This window comes from Oryzias melastigma, unplaced genomic scaffold (assembly GCF_002922805.2).
Source record: "Oryzias melastigma strain HK-1 unplaced genomic scaffold, ASM292280v2 sc00216, whole genome shotgun sequence".
NCBI classification, from domain to species: domain Eukaryota; kingdom Metazoa; phylum Chordata; class Actinopteri; order Beloniformes; family Adrianichthyidae; genus Oryzias; species Oryzias melastigma.
Window position 1 is genome coordinate 497,027 of NW_023416882.1, and position 5,580 is coordinate 502,606.

General features: G+C 41.4%; 1 protein-coding gene across 4 annotated transcripts in view; it reads right to left on the reverse strand.

Annotated features, from left to right (window-relative positions):
* The window catches only part of arhgap32b (Rho GTPase activating protein 32b), a 95,639-nt gene extending 90,344 nt beyond the window's left edge, over positions 1 to 5,295 (reverse strand). For 2 of the 4 annotated variants that reach the window (XM_024263821.2, XM_024263820.2), the window contains exon 1: positions 4,828 to 5,295. The gene's annotated coding sequence lies outside the window, so the exon portion shown is untranslated. The remainder of the gene's footprint in view (positions 1 to 4,827) is intronic. The other 2 variants (XM_024263825.2, XM_036210735.1) reach the window with 1 other exon arrangement.
* Between the last annotated feature and the right edge of the window lie 285 nt (positions 5,296 to 5,580).

Consider the following 5,580-nt stretch of genomic DNA (forward strand, 5'->3'; position numbering starts at 1 on the left):
ACGCAATTAAAATACGACCGGGCAATGCAATAACCTCCGTCCAGTTGAAAAATGACTCTTTTTCCGCAAATAATCGAGAAATTATTGAGGTTGCTGTGACCAATAAATCCAATCCATATTTTGCTCAGATTCCTTGGGAAAATAATGAAAGCTAACATTAGTATGGCCCTTCACTGAATTACAATCCTTTACAGCACAGAAGTGGGACGTTATATTATCTTCTCCGGCCTCTAGAGATGCATCCGGGTCTAGCTAGCTATCAAGTCACAAGAATTCAGACGTAGTTTTTCTCGGGCCTTTGGGTGACAACGACTGAAAAAGAGAAATACTCGGAAATGCAAACACAACATGATTTCTTATTAGATTTTTTCTCATTCAGAAGAAAAATGACAGACATGCATATTAAAAACTCAAAAAACGTGAGTTTCATTGGAGGGGGACTTTAAACTGAAAATAAGGGACAATGAAGAAGATAGTTTATTAAACTTTTAATTAATCATGCAGCCTCAGTCCTTCACTGGTTTCAGGTATTGAAACAAGATTAAACTAGAAAAGTTGCTTTACCTGCGATAATGTTAGTGTGAATCCTTGCTGAAAACAGTCACTGAAAATTCTGAAGCTTTAATTGACTTTAATTGCTGAAGGGATTTGCTGAAAATGCAAAAGCTATTTGCGAAATGTTTAATTTGCTAAAATACTGGAAATATTGCTAAAGAATAATGAAAGAGCACTGAAGATTAAGTACATTTTTGAAAATTTTGTAGTAAAACTGCTTAAAATTTTCAAATACATGTCAATTTTGCAAAAATAATTAGTGTGTTGCTTAAATATGAGCTAATCTCCAAATTAGCCAAAGAAAACCTAAGTAGAGGCCACAAAAGTTAGCTCATTGCTTGAATACTTCTTCAGTAAACTAAATTAGTCAAAAACATTAGCCTGTTGCTAAAATTGCAACAGGCTAATGTGGCTAAAAAAAAAAAAGCTATCTTGTTGCTTAAATACTAGCTAAGCTCCAAAATAGCCTAAAATTCGTCAGTAAACGAAATTAGTCAAAAACGTTACCCGGTTACTAAAATAGAAGCTAAACACTAAATTACCGTATAAAATCTCAGTACATAACTAATTAGCCAAAAACGTTAGCATGTTGCTAAAATATGAGCTAAACTCCAAGTTAGCATAAAACCTCAGTAGATGCCAAATTAGCCAAAACAAAAGCTAGCACATTGCTTAAATATTAGCTAAACTCCACAACTGACTAAAATTCCTCAGTAAACTAAATTAGTCAAAAACGTTATCCTATTGCTAAAATAGAAGCTAATCCCTAAATTAGCCTAAAAAACCCCAGTAGATAACAAGTTAGGTAAACACATTAGCATGTTTTCCTGACCAGTCGACAATTACAATAAAAGATGAAAGCCCATGAATTTATTGAAAGGTTTATTTCTAAACTACAGAAAATTTTGAAATTTGAAGACTTTCTTATTCCTTTCCTATGGGGTATATTTTGCTCAATATTTCAAAAACTATAAAGTTTATGAATACCAAAAATACAAGCAGTAATGTCCCGAACCAGTGGCATATCACCGCTGCTCGATGCCTGAGCCATTACTGCCCAGACGCCCTTCAGATCACTTTTCAGTTTGACTACAAAGAATCACATTTCTGCCAAGTAGGGGAACAGGTTCGTCCACACGCCCCTCTGCTTTCAGTCTGCAGATAAATACACATGCACTGGTTTAAAGAGGTGAGGAAGAGCACAGCGGGGCCTCTTCTTCACACCAGGAGCAGAAGTCAGAGCAGAAACGGGTCAGAAACTCATCAAGCACCAACATGCTGGGAATGCTGCAGTTTCACAACATCACCATCAGCTTCTTCATTCCTCTGAGGCCAGAGACCATCAGTGACACTCCCATCAACCGACCACACCATCCATCCTGGCTGAGCTGGCTCTGCCAGGATCCAAGGATGACAGGAGCAGACAAATTTATCTGAGAATCCAAACGCAGGAGATTTGGAACCAAAATCAAAACATTTTGTTAATAACATAAAAGAAAAATAACTGAAATAAAATGTGTTTGCCTACAATATAATGCTCTGTCCTTTATTTTGAAAGAATGTTATTTTTCTTTTATTGTGAAAATAAAACTTGTAATTTTCAGTTCCTAGAAAGAAAATGAGAATATCAACATTTATGACATGAGGGTGGGTGGGCGGGGCTGACCTGGGGGCAGGTCAGAGTCCATGCTGACCCCATGGAGACAAACGTGCCCTCGTTCACGGAGCCATGACCCTGACAATTAACTATCCAACTACCCCAACCAGTCTCCTCACACAATTAGCTTTCCTGAATGGCAACTAGTGCTCTCATAAACAATTATTTTTATAGTTGACTAATCAGTGATTATTTTTTCCAGTTAGTTGACTAATTGTTTCATGCACAAACTGGATGTAAAGCACATCTTAACCATCATTAACTTTAAACTAATTACAAACTAGATATATAGCATTAACTGTGATAATGCTAGTGTGAATGCTGTAAGCTCAATTTGGCCGCTAAAGATGCTAGTGCTGATAGCTGAAGATGCTGAAATTGATAGCTAAAATCGCTAAAGCTGAAAGCCAGCTAAAATACGAGTTAAATTCCAAATTAGCATAAAAAACAGAAAAAATCCAAAATGAGCAAAAATAGCTAGCATGTAGCTGAAATATTACATAAACTCTGAAACAGCCTAAAAAACAAAAAAAAGCCTAAATAAGCCAAAATAGCTAGCATGTGGCTGAAATATTAGCTAAACTCCGAAATAGCTGAAAAAAACCTTAATAAATGCAAAAATAGTCAAAAAAAAGGCTAGCATAATGTCATTATAACTTTCAACTTTACTACACTCTGACTAATCGACTATTAAATTAGTCCTCGACTATTTTAAAAGTCGATTAGTCGTCGATCAATCGTCCAATCGTGGCAGCCCTATTGGCAACTTCTGCACAAAATCCTCTGACAGCGTCTGTGTCCATGAGCAAGGCACTGTCAGATCCCCTGCAGTCTCTGTACAGGGCAGCTGGGCAGGGATGATGTGGTCACGCCTTCCTGTGTTTACCTGAACAACAGAAAGGACTGGGAGCTCACACGCAGGTCCCGTGGAACCGAAACCTGACACGGGGAGGGAGTGTCACTCCAGAGGAGCGCCAGGATCCAATGACAGCAGCTCCGGATTCAGCATTCATTCAGTCTCTGGGAAAGAGGACTGAACAGGACAGAACTTTCCTTCCATTTCTGAAAGCGTTTCTGGGTGGTGCTGCCGACACAGAGGAGGACGGTCCCCCCCCCCGCTTCCAGAGGAGGAACCAAACCAAAAGCTTTGACCCTCATGTTTGATTCATATGGTTAGCCAGTTCAGAGACGCTTTAGACAAGTTCAAGTCCCAACCTGGAGCCACACCCTCTCTATGTCCAGAAGAACATGTCTGTGGGGGTGGGCACATATAACTGCTGCACCTGATTCAATCACCCAGTCACTGAGTCAAGGTTTGATTCAAACATTTCAAACTATGTATTTTTAACACTCTGATGATCACATAGGGCTAACAGAAAGACTCAGCAGATTAGATTATGGAAAGCTGATCAATCAGGTGGATTTTCTAAATGTCATCTTTCAAAATGTGTTAGCTTTCAGGAAATCCTGTGGTTTCACCCCTTTCGCACATCAGTCTACTCACTACCATTGATCCAAAGTGTCCTGCCCGTTTTTCAACATCTATCTACTCACTACCATCAAACCAATGAGTCCCGCCCCCTTTGCACGTCAGTCTACTGACTACCATCAAACCAATGAGTCCCGTCCCCTTTGCAGGTCAGTCTACTCACTACCATGGAACCACGAACTCCACCCCTGTCCACTGACAACCAACAAACCAAACAGTCCTGCCTCATTTACAAATCAATCTACTCACTACCATTGAACCAAAAAGTCCCACCCCTTTTGCACATCTGTCTACTCATTACCATGGAACCAAAGAACTCCATCCCTGTCCACTGACAGTCATTGAACAAAAGAGTCCCGCCCCTTTCGCCCATCTATCTACTCACTACCACTGAACCAAAGAGTCCCGCCCCTTTTGCACATCAGTAAACTTACTACAGACAAATCAAAGAGTCCCGCCCCTTTTGCACATCTATCCACTCACTACATCCAAAACACCAAAAAAGACCACCTTCATTTGATTGGGTCTTAAACTTCTAAAACTTAGAGTTATATTTTTTGTGACAGTTTTGTTAAATTACTTGAAATATTATAACAGTTTCTGCAAAAGCATAAAGAGACCATTTTTTTATTTAAAAGCTGATGCAGATTAAATAAATAAATAAATAAAAACCCAATTAAACAGAGTTTACAAGTCCATAAAATCAAGAGTTGTATGTTAAAGTCTCTGTTGATGACTGACCTTAACCAGCACAGAACCTACGTGAGTCCTGAGTGATGTCACCTACAGTAACGACGTTCTGGAGTGGTTGATGATACAGTAAGTTTTAGATTGAGGTTTAAAAAAAATGTGTTTAAATCCAATTTGACATCAACTGAAGGAGCCATCTGGTGTGGGAATTATGATGTTCTTCATCTCATTCAAAAAAACGTCTCTAAGAGAGTCTGGAAAGACAAATAAAGTGGGTATTTTTGGTTTAAAGCTGCTCTTCATCAGAGAAAGTTCGGAAGTCTTCATCAGTCCGAGCCAAGAAGAGCCTCCTGCCCCCACCCACCCACAGCCGGAGGTGGAGGCAGGTGCAGGGGCAGGTGGAGGGGAGGCTCGGTTCTGCGTGGATGCGTCGTACCTGCGTGGTTCCGCTGACCGGACCGGAGCTTAGCTCTTCCCGCCTCGGCGTGCCGCCTCTCCGCTGTCGGTTCCGCTACTCATCGCAGCTCGTAACCGGGGAGTGCACGCGCCGGAACTCGCGGTTCCTCTCCCGGCCCAATGAAACCACACTAGCGGTGCCGCTCGGGTTCGGTGGAGCCCCCTCCTAAAGAAAAAAAGAGGGAGAGCTCCCGCGGGACACGGCACGCGTCCCCCGTCAGTGAACGCCGCTCCTCCAGAGACCGAACGCCTCAAATGTTCGGTGTCTTCCCGTCCGGACCTGTGGCGGGCAGAGTTCGGCGGTCCGGGGGGAGAGCGTGGGGCCGAACTTGGCAGTTATCTGTGCGTGAGTTAGCGGGCGCGCGGCTCGCTTGGAGTAAAAGCAGACTAGAGAGAGAGAAGGAACGGAGCGGCGCTGCCTTCACGGAACCTCGGAAATGATCATTTAGAGAAATGCAGATGGATGATGACGCAGATATTTAGTGTTTCCGGGGAACTTTAGAACAGAACATCTTTATTTAAGTTAAATTTCTTTACAATGACTCCAGAATAGCCTTTAAGGACAGCAGCGCCAGAAACCAGAAGAATAGATTCTAAAATGACATCATTTAACACGGAATATTTTAAAATGCGAATTAGCATCACATCAGTTTTAGCTTCTGCAGCATCAACATCTGTCTCTGAGTTATGAGAACTAAAAATGTACAACTTTCCATGGACATCCAAGCAAAAT